At 43.2% G+C, this 23,688-nt stretch overlaps 1 protein-coding gene and 1 long non-coding RNA gene across 10 annotated transcripts in view; one reads left to right on the top strand and one right to left on the bottom strand.

Moving 5' to 3' along the window:
- LOC132816506 (F-box-like/WD repeat-containing protein TBL1X) overlaps positions 1 to 23,688 on the top strand; it is a 424,554-nt gene that overhangs the window by 258,420 nt on the left and 142,446 nt on the right. The window lies entirely within an intron of this gene.
- Positions 19,933 to 23,688, bottom strand: part of LOC132816507 (uncharacterized) — a 40,158-nt gene continuing 36,402 nt past the window's right edge. The window contains exons 2-3 of the long non-coding RNA XR_009644808.1: positions 20,299 to 20,516; positions 19,933 to 20,191 (exon numbers count right to left, since the gene is read on the bottom strand). This is a non-coding gene — a long non-coding RNA (uncharacterized LOC132816507). The remainder of the gene's footprint in view (positions 20,192 to 20,298; positions 20,517 to 23,688) is intronic.

Below are 23,688 nucleotides of genomic sequence, written 5' to 3'. Positions count from 1 at the left end.
TTTCCCTTCAGTCCAACCCATCCATACAGACCAGGTATCCCAACCCAATCTAGTCCCACCTGCTAGCACCTGGCCCATATTCCTCCAAACCATTCCTAATCATATACCCATCCAAATTCCTTTTAAATGTTGCAATTGTACCAGTCTCCACCACTTCCTCTGGCAGCTCATTCCATACACGCGCCATCCTCTGTGTGAAAATGTTGCCCCTTCGGTCTCTTTTTGTATCTTTCCCCTCTCGCTGTAAACCTATGCCCTCTAGTTCTGGACACCCTGACCCCAGGGAAAAGACTTTGCCTATTTACCCTATCCATGCCCCTCATAATTTTGTAAACCTCTATAAGGTCACCCCTTAGCCTCTGACGTTCCAGGGAAAACAGCCCCAGCCTGTTCAGCCTTTCCCTATAGCTCAAATCCTCCAACCTGCAACATCCTTGTAAATCTTTTCTGAACCCTTTCAAGTTTCACAACATCTTTCCGATAGGAATTGTGGGTCTTGTTTTGATTTGCTAGGTCTGTTCAAAATATTTCTCATATGATGGGTAGTGGTGCAGCAGAGGGTATCCTCATTGTGAAGATGAGGCTTAATCTATGTCAGTTAAATGTTTTTCCCTCTTCTTGGTTCTTTTGTTGCATGTGGCAGATCCAATCTTGCAACTGTTATCCTTTAGGACTAGGTCAGTTCAGTCACCAGAGGTGCTATGAGCATCACTTTTTAACAGACATTGAAGTCTCCCACTCGAGTACATTCTGTGCTCCTGCCATTGTGTGTTTCTTTTAGTTGATGTTCAACATGGAGGATAACTGATTGATTCATCGGTTGTTGGGTGGTTGGTTGGGGAGGAAGGGAAGAGGTTTTTCTTGGCCATTGACTTAATAACATGAGACTTTTGAGGGTTCTAGACATGTTGAGGACTCTGGTGTGACAGGGCATACCCAGCGATCATGATGATGGTGCCTGGGAGGTTTATCTGTTAGCAATGATTCATTTGAGTGTGACTATATCAGACTATTGCAAGGTGACAGCCCTCTGAATTTAGGCACCAGCTAGCAAATATTAGTAAGGAGGTCTTTGTAAGGCCAAAACTATTGGATTTGCTGTTATTGTTTTCCCTCCTAAATAAATGCTAGGCAACCCATCTGATTTCACTTCTTTTAAACGCTTATAGTAGTTAGATCCAACTGAGTGGCTTTTAGTTGATATCAGAGAGCATTTAAAAGACAAATGTATCTCTAGAATCAACATGTAGATCAGGCCAGGAAAGGATGGCAGATTTCCTTCTCTGTAGTCTATCTCTACATACAGTGACATTGCATTCAAATCAAATCTATGATGTTGCTACTCAGTGACAGCAGCAGTTGTCCACCTCCACATGACATATGTTCCTGAGGAATTTCATTATTTACAATCACACCCTAATAAGCTATTCTTTAATGATTATGTTCTGCTTTCTACTGTTAAACCAATTTTCAATCTAATTTTCATCTGCCATTATCTCTCATTAACCTTCATTTTATTGAAGTTTTTTGAAAACCCAAATGTACTGCACCCATCATACACAGTCTTTTTGATGTTCATCAGTCAAGTTCTGTTGCTTCATTATCATAAAAATGTATTCCAGTGTTTCCAGTGTTCCAATGGATGTACCTGCACTTATATGGACTGCAGTATTTCAAGAAGGTGGCTCATTACCACTTTCTCAAAGGTGGTAATGAGCCACCTTTCACGAAAACTTTCACGAAATGACACAACCAGCTATCCTTAGTAGCCACACGCAGATGACCAGCAACATGAATTTGACTGGGACAACACTACTATTATAGGACAAGCCAAACAGAGAACAGCCAGGGAATTCCTAGAGGTATGGCACTCATCCACAGATTCAATCAATAAGCACATCGACCTTGACCCAATATACCGACCACTCCAGCGGACAGCTGGAACTGACAACCAGAAGCGGCAGATTCAAACCACAACAAATGCCGGAAGAAAGATCACAGAAGCGCTTCACAGGAGGCTCCCATGCACTGAGAATGTCACCTAGACAGGGGATGAAACATCTGCAACACAAATTCCCAGCTCGGCGAACAGAACCACAACAAATTCCATCTTATATCTCACCAATATGCTGATGAAAACAACAAAATACCTCTGTTACTTTCTAACACCTTCCAGTCTTTAGTAGAGTGAATTGCTACTTGCCGTTATTCCTTCCAGATATAATTTATTTATCTGCATTTTTTTTCTATGAATTTTCATACGCATGTACATTTTTATTATGCTGTTGTAGATTTTGATTGGATGGAAATTACAGGAATACATCAAAGCACTAACTTTTTTAATTATAGTTACACATGTGTTGGAAAGAATGGAGATGTAAGAATTGAAATGATTTGTTCTTGGTCTCTACCAGAATTTAATAAAGTCCTGAAACTTGAGAAGGATTTCTATCTATTAATATTCATGCTGTTAACAGTGACTAACATTTACTTAGTATCGTCCCCTTTAATCCATCCCAACCTTTCCAGTTTATATTCATTGGTACTGTATCAGGGAGTGTCAAATGTAACTTTTTCTTAAATTCTAAATTATTAATAAGTTTGTAAAACGATTGTAGCTCAGGTACCGATTGTCGTTGCAGTGGGCATGTTCGCTGAGGTGGAGAGTTGATTTGCAAACGTTTTGTCTCCTGTCTAAGTGTCATCTTCAGTGCTTTGGAGTTTGTGAAGCGCTGCTGTACCATGTCTTCTGAAATTTAGTTGATTCCGTTTCTGCTGCTTTTGGTTGTTCATTGTAGTGGTTGGTATATTGGGTCTAGGTCATGTGCTTGTTGATGGAGTCCATGGCTCAGTGCTATTCTTCCAGAAATTCTCTGGCTGTCTTATGTTTAGCTTGTCCTATGATCATTGTGTTGTCCCAGTTGAATTTGTGGTCTTTGTCATCTGTGTGTGTGGCTACTAAGTACTAGATCATGACATTTCGTGGCTAGTTGGTGTTCGTGCCCACGGATTGCTAGTTGTCTGCCTGTTTATCCTATATGGTGTTTTGTACAGTCTTTGCATGGAATCCTGTAAAGGATTACATTAGTCTTACACATGGTAGGTTATAGGGTCTTTTAACCTGGTGAGTTGTTGTCTGAGCATGGCTGTCGTGAACCTGAGAAATTGGTGAAGTCTGGCTGTCAGTTGTGAGACATTTCTTATGTAAAGTGGCATGGCTACTGAGTTAGGTTATGGCATGTCCTCATCACGTTGTGTATCTGTTATAGGCACCCGCAGATGAAGTTGCAGGGCTATCCAATCTTGACAAATACTCTGTAGAGGTGTTCTTCTTCCTTTCGTAGGTTGCGAGTGCTGCTGAGAGTTGCAGCCCTTTTGAACATTGTCCCAATGCAGCTTCTCTTGTATATGTTTGGGTGGTTGCTGTAGTAATTCAGGACCTAGTTGGTATGTGTGGCTTTCCTGTACACTTCTGTGGTATATTCACCATTCTGTGTTCTTTGCACTATCACATCCAGGAATGGGTGTTGATTGTTGGTTTCCTCCTCTCTTATAAGTCAGATCCCTGGTGTTAATAATCCGATGTGTGTTCTCGATTTCTGTTAAGGATAACAAAAGTGTCGTCTATGTGCCTTATCCAGAGTTTGGGTTGAATTTGTGGTAGGGTTGTTTGTTCCACTCATTGCGTCACTGGTTCTGCTATGAGCCCAGAGATGTGTGAGGCCATAGATGTTCCATTAATCTGTTCATGTTTTTGGTTGTTGAATGCGAAGTGTGTCGGCAAACACAGGTCGAGTAGTTTGAGTATGCATCCCTTGTTGATAGGTTCCCCGTCGTGTTATCGGTTCTGCTTGTCCAGGAGGTTGGCTATTGTCTGTCGGACTAGAGTTTTGTCAATTGAAGTGAATAATACTGTTACATCAAATGAGACCATTGTTACGTCCTTTATCTACGTTTATGTTCTTGATGTTGTCTAGGAATTTTTGTGATGATTGTATGGGGTGTTTGAATCTGCTGATAAGATGTTTGAGTTTTTTTGGGGTTCTTTTGCCAGTTTATGTGATGGCATTTCTGGGAGTGCCACAGTGGATCTAAGAGGTATGTCTAGTTTGTGTACTTTGGGTAATCCGTAAAATTTTAGGGTTTTGTTGCTTTCTGGTTTCATCCTTTGTAGGTCAATCCTGGCTATCAGTCTGTTTTTTGAAGGTTCCATGATGTGGTGTTCATTCTACTGGCTAATTGTGGAGTGGGGTCATACTCCCTCTGTAGGTAGGTGTCGGTATCTGCAAGTCAGTATCATAGGACTGGGGTGTATAAAGTTGAAAATTATACAACACCAGGTTGTAGTCCAACAGGTTTACAAAAGAGAAAGTGCTAGAAAAGCTAAAAGGTCTTAAAATTGATAAATCTCCTGGCCCCGATGGGGTACATCCTAGAGTTCTGAGAGAGGTGGCTGAGGAAATAGCGGAGGCATTGGTTGAGATCTTTCAAGAGTCACTGGAGTCAGGGAAAGTCCCGGATGATTGGAAGATCGCTGTTGTAACCCCCTTGTTCAAGAAAGGATCGAGACAAAAGATGGAAAATTATAGGCCAATTAGTCTAACCTCGGTTGTTGGTAAAATTCTAGAATCCATCATTAAGGATGAGATTTCTAAATTCTTGGAAGAGCAAAGTCTGATTAGAACAAGTCAACATGGATTTAGTAAGGGAAGGTCGTGTCTGACAAACCTGTTGGAATTCTTTGAAGAGGTGACAAGTAGGTTAGACCAGGGAAACCCAGTGGATGTGGTCTATCTATACTTCCAAAAGGCCTTTGATAAGGTGCCACACGGGAGGCTGCTGAGCAAGGTGAGGGCCCATGGTGTTCGAGGTGAGCTACTGGGATGGATTGAGGATTGGCTGTCTGACAGAAAGCAGAGAGTTGGGATAAAAGGTTCTTTTTCAGAATGGCAGCCGGTGACAAGCGGTGTCCCGCAGGGTTCAGTGTTGGGGCCCCAGCTGTTCACATTATATATTAATAATCTGGATGAAGGGACTGGGGGCATTCTAACGAAGTTTGCCAATGATACGAAGTTAGGTGGACAGGCAGGTAGTACTGAGGAAGTGGGGAGGCTGCAGCAGGAACTAGACAGTTTGGGAGAGTGGTCCAGGAAATGGCTGATGGAATTCAACGTGAGCAAATGTGAGCTCTTGCACTTTGGCAAACAGAATAAAAGCATAGCCTACTTTCTAAACGGTGAGAAAATTCATAAAGCCAAAGTACAAAGGGATCTGGGAGTGCTAGTCGAGAATTCTCTAAAGGTAAACATGCAGGTTGAGTCTGTGATTAAGAAAGCGAATGTAATGTTGTCACTTATCTCAAGAGGGTTGGAATATAAAAGCACTGTTGAGACTTTATAAAGCTCTGGTTAGGCCCCATTTGGAGTACTGTGTCCAGTTTTGGTCCCCATACCTCAGAAAGGACATACTGGCACTGGAACGTGTCCAGCGGAGATTCACATGGATGATCCCTGGAATGGTTGGTCTAACATACGAGGAACGGCTGAGGATCCTGGGATTGTATTTATTGGAGTTTAGAAGATTAAGGGGAGACTTAATAGAGACGTACAAGATAATACATATCTTGGAAAGGATGTACGCTAGGAAATTGTTTCCGTTAGGTGAGGAGACTAGGACCCGTGGACACAGCCTTAAAATTAGAGGGGGTCAATTCAGAACAGAAATGCGGAGACATTTCTTCAGCCAGAGAGTGGTGGACCTGTGGAATTCATTGCCGCAGAGTGCAGTGGAGGCCAGGACGCTAAATGTCTTCAAGGCAGAGATTGATAGATTCTTGATGTCTCAAGGAATTAAGGGCTACGGGGAGAATGCGGGTAAGTGGAGTTGAAATGCCCATCAGCCATGATTGAATGGTGGAGTGGACTCGATGGGCCAAATGGCCTTACTTCCACTCCTTAGTCTTATGGTCTTAAGGTTTATTTGGAAGTACTGGCTTTCGGAACGCTGCTCCTTCATCAAGTGGACTATAACCTGGTGTGATTTTTAACTTCATAAAATCATACAATCCATATAATGTGGAAACAGGCCCTTCAGCCCAGTAAATCCACACCGACCCTCCAACGAGTATCCCACCCAGACATTACTCTACATTACCCCTGACTAATGCACCCAACCTATGCATCCCTGTAGTTTCTCTGCTTTCTGACTATATTCGGTCTTGTCCATGATAACTGTTATTCTGCCATTGTCCACTGGTGCTATGATTATGCTCCTTGCCATTTTTGAGTGTTTAAATTATTAAACAGCTTTAACAGAAACTAACTAATCACAGGCCCCACAATGGCAGTAAAAAACAGAATTTGGTAGAAATCTCAGCACGTCTGGCAGCATCTGTGGAGAAAAATCGCATTTAGCATTTCAAGTCCAGTGCCTCCTCTTTAGAAGTGTTCCTCCAGCAATTTGCAGCATCCTCAGTTCTTTGTTTTATTTTATACGCTTAAATTGCATGGCATTGTTTGTCAAGGATGGTATTTCAGTTGTAGAAAGGACATTTGAGGACTCATCTACTGAGAGAGTATCGACTGAGGTTGGAAACAGGAAAGGAGAGGTCACCCTGTCGGGAGTTTTCTGTAGGCCTCTGAATAGTTCCAGAGATGTAGAGGAAAGGATAGCAAAGATAACCCTGGATATGGTCATTGTTATGTGGGATTTTAACTTTCCAAATATTGATTGGAAATACGATAGTTCAAGTAATTTAGATGGGTCAGTTTTTATCCAGTGTGTGCAGGATGGTTTCCTGACACAGTATAGGCCAACAAGGGGCGAGGCCAGATTGGATTTGGTACTGGGTACTGAACCTGGCCTGGTGTTGGATTTGCAGGTAGGTGAGCACTTTGGTGATAGTGACCACAATTCGGTTATGTTTGTTTTAGCGATAGAAAGGAATAGGTATATAATGCAGGGCAATAGTTATTGCCGGCAGAGAGGCAATTATGACGAGATTAGGCAAGATTTAGAATGCATAGAATGGGGAAGGAAACTGCAGGGGATGCGCACAATTGAAATGTGGAGCTTATTCAAGGAACAGCTACTGCATGTCCTTAATAAGTATGTACCTGTCAGGCAGGGAGGAAGTGGTCGAGTGAGGGAGTTCATGGTTTACTAAGGAAGTTGAATTGCTTATCAAGAGGAAGAAGGCAGCTTATATTAGGATGAGATGTGAAGGCTAAATTATGGCTCTTGAGTGTTCTAAGCTAGCCAGGAAAGACCTAAAGAGAGACCTAAGAAAAGCGAAGTCATTGGCAGATAGGATTAAGGAAAATCCTAAAGCTTTCTGTAGGTGTATCAGGAATAAAAGAATGACTAGAGTAAGATTAGGGCCTGTCAAGGACGGTAGTGGGAAGTTGTGCGAAGATTCTGAGGTGAAAGGAGAAGTGCTGAATGAATATTTTTGTCGGTGTTCACACATTGTTGTTGAGGAGAATGCTGAGATACAGGCTACTAGACTAGATGGGATTGAAATTTACAAAGAGGAGGTGTTAACAATTCTAGAAAGTGTGAAAATAGATAGGTCTCCTGATCCAGATGGGATTTACCATAGAATTCTCTGGGAAGCCAGCGAAGAGATTGCCGAACCTTTGGCTTTGATCTTTATGGCATCATTGTCTACAGGAATAGCGCCAGAAGACTACTGTCCCCTTGTTCAAGAAGGGGAGTAGAGATAACCCTGGTAATTATCCACCAGTGAGCCTTATTTGTATGTGGAAAGTTTTGGAAAAAGTTATAAGAGATAGGATTTATAATCATCTGGAAAGGAATGTGTTGTGAAGGGTAGGTCATGCGTCACAAGCCTTACTGAGTTCTTTGAAAAAGTAACCAAACAGATAGATGAGGGTAAAGTGGTAGATGTGGCATATATGGATTTCAGTAAGGCTTTTGATAAGGTTCCCCAAGGTAGGCGATTGCACAAAATATGGAGGCATGGGATTGAGGGTGATTTAGCGGTTTGGATCTGTAATTGGCTAGTTGAAAGAAGACAGAGTGTGGTGTCTAATGGAAAATGTTCATTCTGTAGAGTCATAGAAATGTACAGCATGGAAACAGACCCTTCGGTCCAACTCGTCCATGCTGACCAGATATCCCAACCCAATATAGTCCCACCTGCCAGCACCTGGCACATTTCCCTCCAAACCCTTCCCGTTCATATACCCATCCAAAAACCTTTTAAATGTTGCAATTGTACCAGCCACTCCACTTCCTCCAGCAGCTCATTCCATACACGTACCACCTTCTGTGTGAAAAAGTTGCCCCTGAGGTCTCTTTTATATCTTTCCCCTCTCACCTTAACCGTATGCCCTCTGGTTCTGGATTCCCCGACACCAGGAAAAAGACTTTGTCTATTTGTCCCATCCATGCCCCTCATAATTTTGTAAACCTCTATAAGGTCACCCCTCAGCCTCCGACAGTCCAGGGAAAACAGCCCCAGCCTGTTCAGCCTCTCCCTGTAGCACAATACCTCCGACCCTGGCAACATCCTTGTAAATCTTTTCTGAACCCTTTCAAGTTTCACATCATCTTTCCTGTACTCAATACTCTGACCAATAAAAGAAAACATACCAAACGCTGCTTTCACTATCCGATCTACCTGTGACTCCACTTTCAAGGAGCTATGAACCTGCACTTCAAGGTCTCTTTGTTCAGCAACACTCTTTAGGACCTTACCATTAAGTGTATAAGTCCTGCTAAGATTTGCTTTCCCAAATTGCAGCACCTCTATATATGTGAATTAAATTCCATCTGCCACTTGGCCTTTTGGACGATCTGGTCCAGATCCTGTTGTAATCTGAGGTAACCCTCTTCGCTGTCCATTACACCTCCAATTTTGGTGTCATCTGCAAACTTACTAACTATGCCTCTTATGCTCGCACCCAAATCATTTATGATTAGATTAGATTACTTAGATTAGATTACTTATAGTGTGGATCAGGCCCTTCGGTCCAACAAGTCCACACCGACCCTCCGAAGAGCAACCCAACCAGACCCATTCCCCTACACCTACCCTTTCACCTAACACTATGGGCAATTTAGCTTGGCCAATCCACCTAACCTGCATATTTTTGGATTGTAGGAGGAAACCCACGCAGTCACGGGGAGAATGTGCAAACTCCACACAGATGGGAATTGAACCCGGGTCTCTGGCGCTGTGAGGCAGCAGTGCTAACCACTGTGCCACCATGCCACCAATGTAAATGACAAAAAGTATAGGACCCAGCACCGATCCTTGTGGCACTCCATTGGTCACAGGCCTCCAGTCTGAAAAACAACCCTCCACCACCATCCTCTGTCTTCTCCCTTTGAGCCAGTTCTTTATCCATATGGCTAGTTCTCCCTTTATTCCGTGAGATCTAACCTTGCTAACCAGTCTCCCATGGGGAATTATATTGAACGCTTACTGGAGTCCATACAGATCACATCTACCCCTCTGCCCTCATTCATCCTCTTTGTTACTTCTTCAAAAAACTTAATCAAGTTTGTGAGACATGATTTCCCATGCACAAAGCCATGTTGACTATTCCTAATCAGTCCTTGCCTTTCCAAATACATGTATAGGTAAAAACTATGACTGCTGATGCTGGAAACCAGGTTTTGGATTAGAGTGGTGCTGGAAAAGCACAGCAGTTCAGGCAGCATCCGAGGAGCAGTAAAATCGATGTTTCAGGCAAAAGCTCTTCATCAGGAATGAAGTGCTTTTGCCAAAACATCGATTTTACTGCTCCTCGGATGCTGCCTGAACTGCTGTGCTTTTCCAGTACCACTCTAGTCCCAAATACATGTATATCCTGTCCCTCAGGATTCCCTCCAACAACTTGCCCACCACTGACCTCAGGCCCACTAGTCTATAGTTCCCTGGCTTGTCCTTACCACCATTCTTAAACAGTGGCAACCTCCAGTCTTCCGGCACCTCACTGGTGACAATCGATGATATAAATACCTCAGCAAGAGGCCCAGCAGTCACTTCTCTAGCTTCCCACAGAGTTCTTGGGTACACCTGATCAGGTCCTGGGGATGTATTCACCTTTATGCATTTCAAGACATCCAGCACTTCCTCCTCTGTATTATGGACATTTTGCAAGGTGTCACTATCTATTTCGCTACTTTCTATATCTTCCATATCCTTTTTCACAGTAAATACTGATGCAAAATACTTGTTTAGTATCTCCCCCATTTTCTGCGGCTCCACGCACAGGCTATGCCTGTCTCTTTGTTGGCTTCGTAGAGCAGTTGATCTTCCGTAATTACACCGGCACCACTCCCCACCTCTTCCTCCGCTACATTGATGACTGCATTGGCGCCACCTCATGCACCTGCGAGGAGGTTGAGCAATTCATCAACTTCACCAACACATTCCACCCTGACCTTAAATTTACCTGGACCATCTCTGACACCTCCCTCCCCTTCCTGGACTTCTCCATCTCCATTAATGATGACCGACTTGACACTGACATTTTTTACAAACCCGCCGACTCTCACTGCTACCTGGAATACACCTCTTCCCACCCTATCTCTTGCAAAAATGCCATCCCATATTTCCAATTCCTCTGCCTCCGCTGTATCTGCTCCCAGGAGGACCAGTTCCACCACAGAACACGCCAGATGGCCTCCTCCTTTAGAGACCGCAATTTACCTTCCCACGTGGTTAAAGATGCCCTCCAAAGCATCTCGTCCACATCCCGCACCTCCACCCTCAGACCCCACCCCTCCAACCATAACAAGGACAGAATGCCCCTGGTGCTCACCTTCCACCCTACAAACCTTCGCATAACCCAAATCATCCACAGACATTTCCGCCACCTCCAAAAAGACCCCACCACCAGGGATATGTTTACCTCCCCACCCCTTTCTGCCTTCCGCAAAGACCGTTCCCTCCGTGACTACCTGGTCAGGTCCATGCCCCCCTACAACCCACCCTCCCATCCTGGCACTTTCCACTGCCACCACAGGAACTGTAAAACCTGCGCTCACACCTCCTCCCTCACCTCTGTCCAAGGCCCTAAAGGAGCCTTCCACATCCATCAAAGTTTTACCTGCACATCCACTAATATCGTTTATTGTATCCGTTGCTCCCGATGCGGTCTCCTCTACACTGGGGAGACTGGGCGCCTCCTAGCAGAGCGCTTTAGGGAACATCTCTGGGACACCCGCACCAATCAACCACACCGCCCCGTGGCCCAACATTTCAACTCCTCCTCCCACTCTGCCGAGGACGTGGAGGTCCTGGGCCTCCTTCACGGCCACTCCCTCACCACCAGACGCCTGGGGGAAGAACGCCTCATCTTCCGCCTCGGAACACTTCAACCCCAGGGCATCAATGTGGACTTCAACAGTTTCCTCATTTCCCCTTCCCCCACCTCACCCTAGTTCCAAACTTCCAGCTCAGCACTGTCCCCATGACTTGTCCAGACTTGTCCTACCTGCCTATTTCCTTTTCCACCTATCCACTCCACCCTCTCCTCCCTGACCTATCACCTTCATCCCCTCCCCCACTCACCCATTGTACTCTGCTACTTTTTCCCCACACCCACCCTCCTCTACCTTATATCTCCACGCTTCAGGCTCACTGCCTTTATTCCTGATGAAGTGCTTTTGCCCGAAATGTCGATTTCGCTGCTCCTTGGATGCTGCCTGAACTGCTGTGCTCTTCCAACACCACTAATCCAGAAATTGAAATAAATGCAGTTTAATTTATTAGTCCTACCTTGTCCCTGCCTGCCATTACTGTTTGACTCGCTTCTGCTCTCAACTGTACCAGCCTCCGATTGCTATCTTTCCTCACTATCTCCCTGGGTCCCACCCCCCTATCATAAATCCTCCCGAGCAGCTCTAGCAAATTTCCCTGCCAGTATATTAGTCCCCTTCTAAATTAGGTGCAATCCATCCTCCTTGTACAGATCACTTCTACCCCAGAAGAGATTCCAGTGGTCCAAAAATCTGAATCCTTCTCCCATACACCAGCCCCTCAGCCATGCATTCATCTGCTCTATCCTCCTATTCCTGCCCTCACTAGCTCGTAGCACTGGGAGTAATCCAGATATTACTACTCTTGAGGACCTCCTTTTCAAATTCCTACCTCACTCTCTGTAATCTCCCTTCAGAATCTCAACCTTTTCCCTTTCTATGTCGTTGGTTCCACTGTGGACAATGACCTCTTGCTGGCCCCTCTCCCCCTTGAGAACATTCTGCACCCTGTCTGAGACACCTTGATCCTGGCAGCACAGTAGCAATACCCCATTCTGATTTCTCGCTGCTGGCCACAGAAACGTCTGTTGTACCTTGGACTAGAGAGTCCCATAACACAATTGATCTCTTGGAACCTAATGTACCCCTCATTGCATTAGAGCAAGTCTCAATACCAGAAACTTGGCTGTTCCATGCTACATTTCCCTGTGAATCCATCACCCCCTACATTTTCCAAAACAGCATACTTGTTTGAAATGAGTATAGCCACAGAAGGCTCCTGCACTAGCTGTCTACCTCTCTTACCTTTCCTGGAGTTAATCCATCTATGTGACTGCATCTGAGACTTCCCCCCCTTCCTACAACTGATCCATCACATACTGTTGCAAATTCCCCACTGCTTCTATTTGTCTCCCCAACCGATCCATTCGAACTGATAAGACAGCATTTATTGCAGATATAATTCGCAGTAGCCCTTAAACTCGCTTTAAACTCCCACATCTAACAAGAAGCGCATATCATTCTACTATTCACTTAGTAGTGGTGTGCTGCAAGGATCTGTTTTGGGTCCACTGCTGTTTGTAATTTTTATAAATGATCTGGAGGAGGGTGTAGAAGGATAGGTTGATAAATTTGTAGATGACACTAAGGTCAGTGAAGTTGTGCATAGTGCTGAAGAATGTTGCAGATTACAGAGGGACACAGATAAGCTACAGAGCTGGGCTGAGAGGTGGCAAATATTCTTTAATGTAGAAAAGTGTGAGGTGATTCAATTTGGAAGGAACAACAGGAATAGAAAGTACTGGGCTAATGGTAAGATTCTTGGCAGTGTAGAGAAGTGGAGAGACCAGGTGCGAATCTATAGATCCATGAAAGTTGCCATCCAAGTTGATAGGTCTGTTAAGAAAGCATATAGTTTGTTAGCTTTTATTAGTAGAGGGATTGAGTTTCAGAGCCACAAGGTCATGTTGCAGCTATACAAAACACTAGTGCGGCTGCACTTGGAGTATTGCGTGCAGTTTTGGTCACCGCATTATAGGGAGGCTGTGGAAGCTTTGGAAAGGGTTCAGAGGAGATTTACTAGGATGTTGCCTGATATGGAGGGAAGGTTTTATGAAGAAAGGCTGACGGACTTGAGGCTGTTTTCATGAGGGAGAAGAAGGTTGAGAGGTGACTTAATTGAGACATATAAGATAATCAGAAGATTAGATAGGATGGGCAGTGAGAGCCTTTTTCCTCATGTGGTGATAGCTAGCACAAGGGGACATAGATTTAAATTGAGGAGTGATAAATATAGGAGAGATGTCAGAGGTAGTTTCTTCCCTCAGAGGAGTAACGGCATGGAACTCACTGCCTGCAACAGTTGGAGATGTGCCACTTTAAGCGCATTTAAACGGTCATTGGATAAATATATGGATGAAAATGGAAGAGTGTAGTTTAGATAGGCTTCAGATTGATTCCACAGGTCGGTACAACATCGAGGGCCAAAGGGCCTGTACTGTTTGTACATGTGCTGTTCTAAATGTTTATTGTGTAGGACTGCTCCATACAACAGTCACACCCCAGATCCCTCCAGGAAAGAAGGTGGACCTCCTCACTACTATTCCACTGGCGATTCCTGCTGCTGAATGCTAGAATATTAAAACAAGGTATAGCTAGGGGTCAGGAAAGGGTGGAAAATTGAGTGTTTTTTATAGATTCCCTACAGTGTGGAAACAGGCCCTTCAGCCCAACAGGTCCACAACGACCCAACGAAGGGTAACCCACCCAGGCCTGTTTCCTTCTGACTAATGCACTTAACACTACGGGCGATTTAGCATGGCCAGTTCACCTGACCTGCACATCTTTAGACTGCGGGAGGAAACCAGGGCACCCGGAGGAAACCCACGCAGACACGGGGAGAATGTGCAAACTCCACACACAGTCGCCCGAGGCTGGAATCGAATGCGGGACCCTGGTGCTGTGAGGCAGCAGTGCTAACCACTGAGCCACCGTGCTACCCCAGGATCAGGCTCGACTCTTCAAAACATTTTTAAGCAGGTAGCCCAGACCCTAACTTTGCAATTTGTTTTAGCTAAGTGTATAGTGGATATTCCCGAAGTGAATTGGCTGGTCTGACTGCCAAATTTTATACGAACAGAATTTATTTATAAAATTATGGAATGAAACACAAAGAACAGAAAATAGAATGCCGTATAACGTATCCTATCCCAAAAACCCCACAGACTATCCCAACTTAATGATGCTGTTCCGAAAATACTTGGCGCAGTTCCAATAAACACATCCCTTAGCACAAACAGTAACAATGAAACAAACCAGGGCTTAAAGGCTTGAATTTAGAGAGCGAGAGAGAGAGTATACCGGCTGGACTTGCCCCAGCAGTCTTTCTTGAAGTACTGCTGCTGAACTGAATCAAAAACACTAAACTGAGGCTAACTACGCCGCTAGCTGGCCATTTCCCTTTGATTATTCCAGTTTTTTTTAAAGAAATGAAAGCCTGAGGCCGGAGGCATTATCTGTTGGGGGTAAACAAAAAAGACTCTGATAAACCTTTCAATTGGAGACTGGCCAATTACCCCCTCTCTGGGAAAAAAAACTCAAGGGCGTAGTAACCTTGTAAAAAGACCAGCATTGTGACAGGAGAATATGTACCATAAGCCCCTACAGAAAATGTCACTGCACAGTTTTAAAGAGCACAAAAGGAACTCCTTGAGCCAACTCAATGTGGAACACAGGATCCTGAGGGAGGGTTTGTTTCTGGGGTCACTGTCTGGGGTCCAGCTAGACAGGTGCCAGTTCATCTGGAAGCTCACTGCACACGTGAGCTGTAAGAGTTCCTTGTTCATTCTTAAGGCAAGTACCATATCATGATCGCTTTGGTCACATATCAGACATTAACAAAAGCCTTAAAACAGCTAATTACATGGTCATCTTCCAACGCATATCTCCACCATCCAAATACATCCCAAAATCAGGTCACTTCAGCATTCTGAGCCCTTCATCCATCTAAAGCCCAGCGGCAGAAAGCCTCATCTCTGAGCAGCTGGTTCTTTATGACAGTCGCCACCCACAATGGATGGCGAGCCTGGTTTTGATTTTTGAAAATCTGGTCATGTTCGCTAGACTATTTGCTGCCTGGCTTACTTACATTGGTGTCTGAGGAATGTTTTGTGGTTATGCATTTTATATGTACTAGCGAGAGCACATGTTGATTTAATTTAGATGTAGAAATCCTGGAAGCCTACCATTGGTATGTGCCAGCTGCCTTAATTTCTAATTGTGAGTTCAAATTTAGAATGGTTTTATTTCTGGACCTGAGTCCATTGACCTCTTTATGTTACAGCACTAATGTTTCAGATTGCCCTTATTATAACAACAAAGGAGTCAGAAGCACCATAAAATTAGATTACTTAGATTAGATTACTTAGTGTGGAAACAGGCCCTTCGGCCCAACAAGTCCACACCGACCTGCTGAAGCGTAACCCACCCAGACCCATTCCCCTACATTTACCCCTTCACCTAACACTACGGACAATTTAGCATGGCCAATTCACCTGACCTGCACATTTTTGAACTGTGGGAAGAAACCGGAGCACCCAGTGGAAACCCACTCAGACACTGGGAGAATGTGCAAACTCCACAGAGACAGTCGCCTGAGGCGGGAATTGAACCCGGGTTTCTGGCGCTGTGAGGCACCGTGCCATCCATGTTCAAATTCCAAACAGGGACTGCAGTTTTAATACTGATAATTTTTAGATTGAATTTCTGGCTTATTTTAAAAAGCCACGTGTTCCATCACTCTCACTTGGGTTGAGGGGGGGCTGATGGGGAGGAGTATAAATTGTTTAATTTTTGGAGTGGTTTAAATGGTTGTGTCTCTGTTACAGCCATTCTAATGGAATCTGCCATGTAACCAAACATAGGGCAGTTTTCACTGCAGCCACGGATCTCTCATATTACCATTTCAGAACTGAGGAGTTCCTTAGTAGCTGCCGTCATTGTATTTACTAAGGTCAATGAACGCTATTCTGACATAAATATTTTAAATGGCATGTAGACAGAGTCTGCTGCTGTTTACGTTAGAGACCGATGTTCCATTTCAACTTTCGTGTTCTCGGTGCATAAAACTTGCTTTATTAGGAAAATTGTTTAACGTGCCAGAGATAGCAAATTCATTCACATGTGCAATGTGTATGTGCTAAGAAGACTAGTAGGAAAAATACATATAATTAGAATTGTGGGAGTATTTTATTTTCCATTTCAAAATCACAATGTGGCAAGATCCTGATTTAGTGCCAGTCACCATTGAAGACAGGCTTGAAAGGAAAGAACTGAAAATTTAATCATAGAATCCCTACATGTGGAAGCAAACCATTTGACACACCGAATCCACACCAACCTTTGAAAGAGCACCCCACCCAGAACCATGCCCTACTTTATCCTGTAACCTGCATTTCTAATGTTCAGAGCTGAAAATGTGTTGCTGGAAAAGCGCAGCAGGTCAGACAGCATCCGAGGAACAGGAGATTCGACGTTTCGGGCGTAAGCCCTTCTTCAGGAATGTGAAAGTGTGTCCAGCAGGCTAAGATAAAAGGTAGGGAGGAGGGACTTGAGGGAAGGGCATTGGAGATGTGATAGGTGGAAGGAAGTCAAGGTGAGGGTGATAGGCCGGAGTGGGGTGGGGGCGGAGAGGTCAGGAAGAAGATTGCAGGTTAGGAAGGCGGTGCTGAGTTCAAGGGATTTGACTGAGACAAGGTGGGAGGAGGGGAAATGAGGAAACTGGAGAAATCTGAGTTCATCCCTTGTGATTGGAGAGTTCCTAGGCGGAAGATGAGGCGCTCTTCCTCCAACCGTGGTGTTGTTATGGTCTGGCGATGGAGGAGTCCAAGGACCTGCATGTTCTTGGTGTAGTGGGAGGGGGAGTTAAAGTGTTGAGCCACGGGGTGGTTGGATTGGTTGGTCTGGGTGTCCTAGAGGTGTTCTCTGAAGCGTTCCACAAGTAGGCGGCCTGTCTCCCCAATGTAGAGGAGGCCACATTGGATGCAGCGGATGTAATAGATGATGTGTGTGGAGGTGCAGGTGAATTTGTGGCAGATCTGGAAGGATCCCTTGGGGCCTTGGAGAGAAGTAAGGGAGGAAGTGTGGGCGCAAGTTTTGCATTTCTTGCAGTTGCAGGGGAAGGTGCTGGGAGTGGAGGTTGGGCTGGTGGGGGGTGTGGACCTGATGAGGGAGTCACAGAGTGAGTGGTCTTTTCGGAACGCTGATAGGAGAGGGGAGGGAAATATATCCCTGGTGGTGGGGTCCGTTTGGAGGTGGCGGAAATGACGGCAGATGATACGCTGTATATGGAGGTTGGTGGGGTGGTAGGTGAGAACCAGTGGGGTTCTGTCCTGGTGGCGGTTGGAGGGGCAGGGCTCAAGGGCAGAGGAGCGGGAAGTAGAGGAGATGCGGTGGAAGGCATCGTCAATCACGTCTGGGGGGAAACTGCAGTCCTTGAAGAAGGAGGCCATCTGGGCTGTACAGTATTAGAACTGGTCCTCCTGGGAGCAGATGCGGCGGAGATGAAGGAATTGGGAATATGGGATGGCGTTTTTACTGGGGGCAGGGTGGGAGGAGGTGTAGTCTAGGTAGCTGTGGGAGTCAGTCGGTGTTGATTCAATCGCCCAAGATAGAAATGTTCAATCTACCTAACCTGAACACTAATAAGGTATACTTAAATGCTATACGTTCTTAATTTTATCTAAGTTTTTTTAGTTGATAGTAATCTATAATCTCTAAAAAGGCACAAACTAGCAGACTATTACTTCACTGATATGTTCTCATTCATAGCACATCACCTGTTACTGATAATTTAGAATTATTCATCAGTTTCTATGTTGTACGTCCTATTTTCAGCACAATAATTATGAAATGGCAAGCAGCTCAATGAGTGATTTAGTAATAATATCTATCCTTGAATTTTTGTTAAAATCTGTGAGTAAAGAAAACATTGGCGTAAATAAGAGCAAATACTGTGGCTGCTGGAGATCGGAAATAAAAACAAAGTACTGAAGAAACTCAGTAGGTCTGGCAGTGTCTGTGGACAAAGAAAAAGTTAACGTTTTGAGTCAAATGACTCCGCTTCAAAAATGTTCCAAAATTCTGGATGCTGCCTGACCTGCTCAGTTTCTCCAGCACTTCTTTTAAAAAAGGACTGATGTAAGACTCAACACATTGTGCAATGCATTGAAGCAATACTGATTGCAATTCATTGAAGCTGAATGAAATTACACACCAGGACCGGCTATGGGATGGAATACGCAGAGAACTGTTTATTGAAGTGGTGCTTCTTTCGTTGGATGGTGGGGTGGGGGGAGGTGGTTTAGGGGTTGTGACAGTGGTGTGGGTGCTGATTAGGAAAAAGTTAAAATACTTAAGCCTTGACATAGCAGGCATGGATAACATTTTCAGAGAAAGTTCAGAAATTATTATGGTAGATTTGTGAGTAAAACGTTATTACTTTTGAGTCAAACTCTGTCCTTACATTAACCAACAGCCAGCTAAGTGATAATAACAGTGATCCAGCTTATTGTGAACTTAGCAGGAAAATCAGTGGCAGACATCACAAAATAGAGTGGGGAGGTGCAAGATGCTCAAGTACCTGGAGTGTCTCAATCTTAACTTTCCCACTGTGTCTTTCACTCTTTCATGGATTAATCAAAACCCTTTCTCACTGCTTTGTTCTTTGTCTTGCTGCTGCCTTTAATCCTTTCCCTGCAGTGCTGTCTCTTTGAATCTTTACTGCCAATGATCAAGTGGCTTATTTCACACATTTTCTACATCAGTGGTTTACTGTGTGATTTGAAAATTAAAGCATGAGACGAGGTCAAAATGGGTGAATGCTACACCTGCTGTGTTTGACTTGACAGGCCTGATTAAGAAATGACGCTAATTCATCTTCAGATATACAGACACATTTTAACAAATAGGAAATGCTAGAAGGAAGAGAATTCATCTTGAACAGTATTTATTGTGGGAACTTAAATATTAAGCTACTTTCAATAGGGAAATAAATTATTTCTGAACAGTATTCTGAACATTTTGCAGTGCATTTTAGGTTCACCTTGTATCTTAGTGTTAACAAGTGCCATATATTTTCAAATATTATCACATTATATATTGAGTTTATGTACAAATAAATGTAATAATCAATTTTGCATCACACAAGCTAGACTAGGGGAGTTTTACTGTATATCTTGCCACTGATTCGCACTTATTCCTGTGATAGCCTTAAATGAATGAATTTGAAAATTGGGAGGGATGGGAGTGGATTGAACCACCTTTTAAATCTGTATTGATTTTGTGCCAAATGGCAACCTCCTTAATGACGTTGGGAGAAGGAGGCATTTAGATTAAGTTGTTTGCACATATAACATTATTGCATTAGTTTGGATGTAGTTTGATTGCTTGTACTATTAAATGGTTTGTATGGGCAAGTTCAAAAATTCCATTAATGATACGATTTTTCTTTATCTTCTCGTGAGGTATGGACTTTCCTGACTAGGCCAATAACTATGGTCCATCTCTAATTGTTGGAGTGTTTGCTGTTTGACTCCAGACTAATATAGGCCAAATTAGGTAAAAGTGGCAAATTTCTAAAGGAATTAGTGATTCTATTGAATTTTTACAATGATCAACAGCAGTTTGATGGTGGTCATTAGGCTAGCCTTTTATTCCAGATTTTTATTGCATTCACCATATGTCATGACGGGCTTTGAATCCATGTCTCCAGAACATTAGCTTGAGGTTCTAGATGATAATCCAGTGATATTTGTACTATAGCACCATCTTCCCTCAGCCTTGGAGGTGAATATCCCTGCTGGGAGCATGAGATTGATAAATTTATTCCACAGTGATGAATTTAGTATATTTTCTGGTGCTGAAAAGTACCAGCAACAGGATGTCTGAACCTTTCAACCTGTGAAAAGAGTACAGACGTATGTTAGCAACAACGCAATAATGGAAGAACAGGTGGTTCTTGGATAACGCACGCAATTAGGGAACGGTATTTTCGAGAACACTTACCTCTGTTTTCAATAGTGCGATTCCAGCGGGGATCATGGGTTCACATGCTTCATTCTGCACATGTGCTGATGTCCACACCGAAATCTCCTCAGTGTTTTGCGCATGCATAATGTGCGCACCAAAGTCTCTGTGCCATTCTGCATATGCACGTTGTTGGTACTGGTCTTCATGGTGATCTGCGCATGCGTGATGTCAGCTGCCAACAGAGGAGCAGCTTTCTGTAAGAGGTATAGAGAGCAGCTTTCTTACATTTTTTAAATGTACTGTGTTAAATTTGCTTACATTTTGTTAATAAATATAATTTCAACCTTCGTTCCAGCTGTACTATGCTTTGTATTAGACTTTTGGGTGATTTTTGAGCAATCATGAGTGATTTTTTTTGCTAGTCTGCCCCTAACCCCACTTTTCCCACAGGCACCATTATTTACGTTAAACGTTTTTCTGTTAAGCAAGGTTTTGCTGGAATGCAGCTACGACATTATAGGAGAACTACCTATGAATGTGTTTGTTTACTGCAATGTTCTCTAGTCTTTTTAAGAAAAATGTTACTTTTTGAATTTAAATGGAACCCAGGATCTACCCTAAAGAATGCATAGAATAAACAGTGAATTTTAGAGCTATGAATATATCTAAAACCAAGTCCAGAGCTACCTCGATTATCCAAAACGAGATGGGCAGGCACTCTTTCTTTCGGATAATTGATTATTCAGTTAATTGATTTCGTCTGGGGCTTGGAATTTTCTGTGAAGTCTGCTCCCCGTTCAGGAGACACCTCGCCTGCCCCCAGCTCGCCTCAACCCTATCTGCCCCAACCCCAGTTCCCCTCTGCCCTGTAAAGGCCTATGTTACAGAGATTTTCTGGGAAAAGAGGATTTAGAGTTCACTCCTATGTAGAACTCCAGGGAAAGTGTGGGGGGAGAGAGAGAGAGGGCGGGAGGTCAGTCATTTAGAGGCAGTGCATGGACTGTCCAAGACTGTTCTCGTAAGTATTTTAATGAGCTGAGTTCATTTTTAATGATTGTACCTGCAAACAAAAGACGCGATCAGGGTTGAAACAGTTCTTTGATATAATGTTTTTATTGGGACTTCGAGATCCCCTTTGCACAATTTGATATTCGGATAATTGATATTCGCATAATCGAGGTTCCTCTATATAATTAATTATTAATTTTGTCCTCTACTCCCCAAATCTCAGTGTGATAGTTGTGACTGTGCATTATCAGCCAAGCTCCAGTGCCTTGAAGTATGTTGTAACCTGAGATTTCTTGACATATACTGTCCATCAGTGGATATCTGTAGGTGGGTTCAATACTTTGACTTGATTATCTTTCTTTGGGAAAATTCTGTCTCACAGAGGTATGTGAAGCCCAAGTAAGCTTTTCACTTTAAAAGCACACGATGAAAGAAGAGGATATTTTCTCTGATTATGAATTTCCAAAAGTCACTGTATGTTGATCTGACTTTGAGCTCAATATCATTTTAGACTTTGCATTTTTCGTAGTAACTATCTCCATAACAACTTCAAACACTTAATGGAATTTGGCAGCTAATTCACAAATATCTAATTGAAAAAACACATTTGAAACAGATATCGAATCCAATAACTGAAATAACCTTCTGAATTTCTCTGCTACTTCCTCAAGATGTGTACAGAGGTTTTCTGGGTGGAACTATTTTTCTTTGATTTGACTTTTTTTCTAGTATTTTCCCAAAACTCAAAGTGTTGTAGCATTTTACTTTTTATTTGGAAGAGCCAAAGACTCAGTTTCAAATTAAATATATTCACAACACTGATCATATGTGCAGAATCCCTTTCCTTTCCTTGCAGTTTACAGTTCACCTTGTTCAGTTTTGATGTTATTACTGTAAAGAATCCAAAAATGAACAGTCATGCATTGTCTGACGGTGCACTACACAGTTTGTTCACTGATTTAAGAAAAGTAATCATTACAAGCATAAGATCTAAAAATCTTTGCAGGACCTTCCCTCAGCTTAACAGTTTCACATCAGTTTGGAGAATTAGTTCACCGTAGGCAGTGTCAAGTTTGTTGAGTGAGGATTTAAACAAGTGGTGCTAGTGTTTGAATTGATTTACAATCTTAACAGCAACTTCCATCATGTGAAAAAAGTCCATAACTTTTACTCAATACTGTTTGCTCTTGGATTGTACAATGATAATTAACAAAAGCAGGAAAATCAGGATAATTTCTGCAAAATACAATAAAGCCTGCATTTACCCCAAGTATGGTTGGTCACCATCATAGAGTCATAGTGATGTACAGCACAGAAACAGCCTCTTCAGTCCAACTCGTCCATGCCGACCAGATATCCCAACCTAATCTGGTCCCACTTGCCAGCACCCGGCCATATCTCTCTAATCCCTTCCTATTTGTATACCCATCCAGATGTCTTTTAAGTGTTGTAATTGTACAAGCCTCCACTACTTCTTCTGACAGGTCATTCCATACACACACCACCCTCAGCATGAAAAGCATGCTCCTTAGGTCTCTTTTATATCTTTCCCCTCTCACCTTAAATCTAAGCCCTCTAGTTCTGGGCTCCCTCACCCCAGGGAAAAGACTTTGTCTATTCATCCTATTCAAGTCCCTCATGATTTTATAAACCTCTATGAGGTCATTCCTCAGCCTCCGACACTCCAGGGAAAACAGCCCCAGCCTATTCAACCTCTCCCTGTAGCTGAAATACTCCAACCCTGGCAACATCCTTGTAAATCTTTTCTGAACCCTTTTAAGGTTCACAACATCCTTCCGATAGGAAGAAGACCAGAATTGCACACAATATTCCAAAAGTGGCCTAACCAATGTCCTGTACAGCTGCAACATGATCTTCCAACTCCTCTACTCAGTACTCTGACCAATAAAGGAAAGCATACCAAATGCCTTCTTCACTATCCTATCTACCTGTGATTCTACTTTCAAGGAGCTATGAACCATCAGTTGTGATTAAAACAATTTTCCTGATTGGAATGTCTTTCTCAAGCATGTAGGTTTTGAATTAATTGTAAATATCCCTTGTTCCCTCTTCAAAGGCAAATGGGTAGATCCATTTTAGTTACTATGTCTTTAAAAACTCTGCATACAAAAACAACCAGCTGGGCTGTATCAGTCATGTTGATGTATTCATTGAGCTACAATGAGAAGCATTCACAGTTCTTCAGATCCTGCTGTAGTTATTGAAAGATATCTTCAGACAAACATGGAGTTGAATTGAATTGAGATTGTACTTGTCGTGATACTGTGGAAGCACTGTGTGACCTGCCATTTGGATTACCGTTTTTATTTTATATTTGTTCTTAAAGATTTTAAATAAAGAGTCAATAGCCACAGTCATTGCTTCTTTAACTACTTGACTACCTCTAAACAATTACTT

Source organism: Hemiscyllium ocellatum, chromosome 6 (genome assembly GCF_020745735.1).
Source record: "Hemiscyllium ocellatum isolate sHemOce1 chromosome 6, sHemOce1.pat.X.cur, whole genome shotgun sequence".
Classification (NCBI taxonomy): domain Eukaryota; kingdom Metazoa; phylum Chordata; class Chondrichthyes; order Orectolobiformes; family Hemiscylliidae; genus Hemiscyllium; species Hemiscyllium ocellatum.
This window is presented reverse-complemented; position numbering and strand designations above follow the sequence as displayed.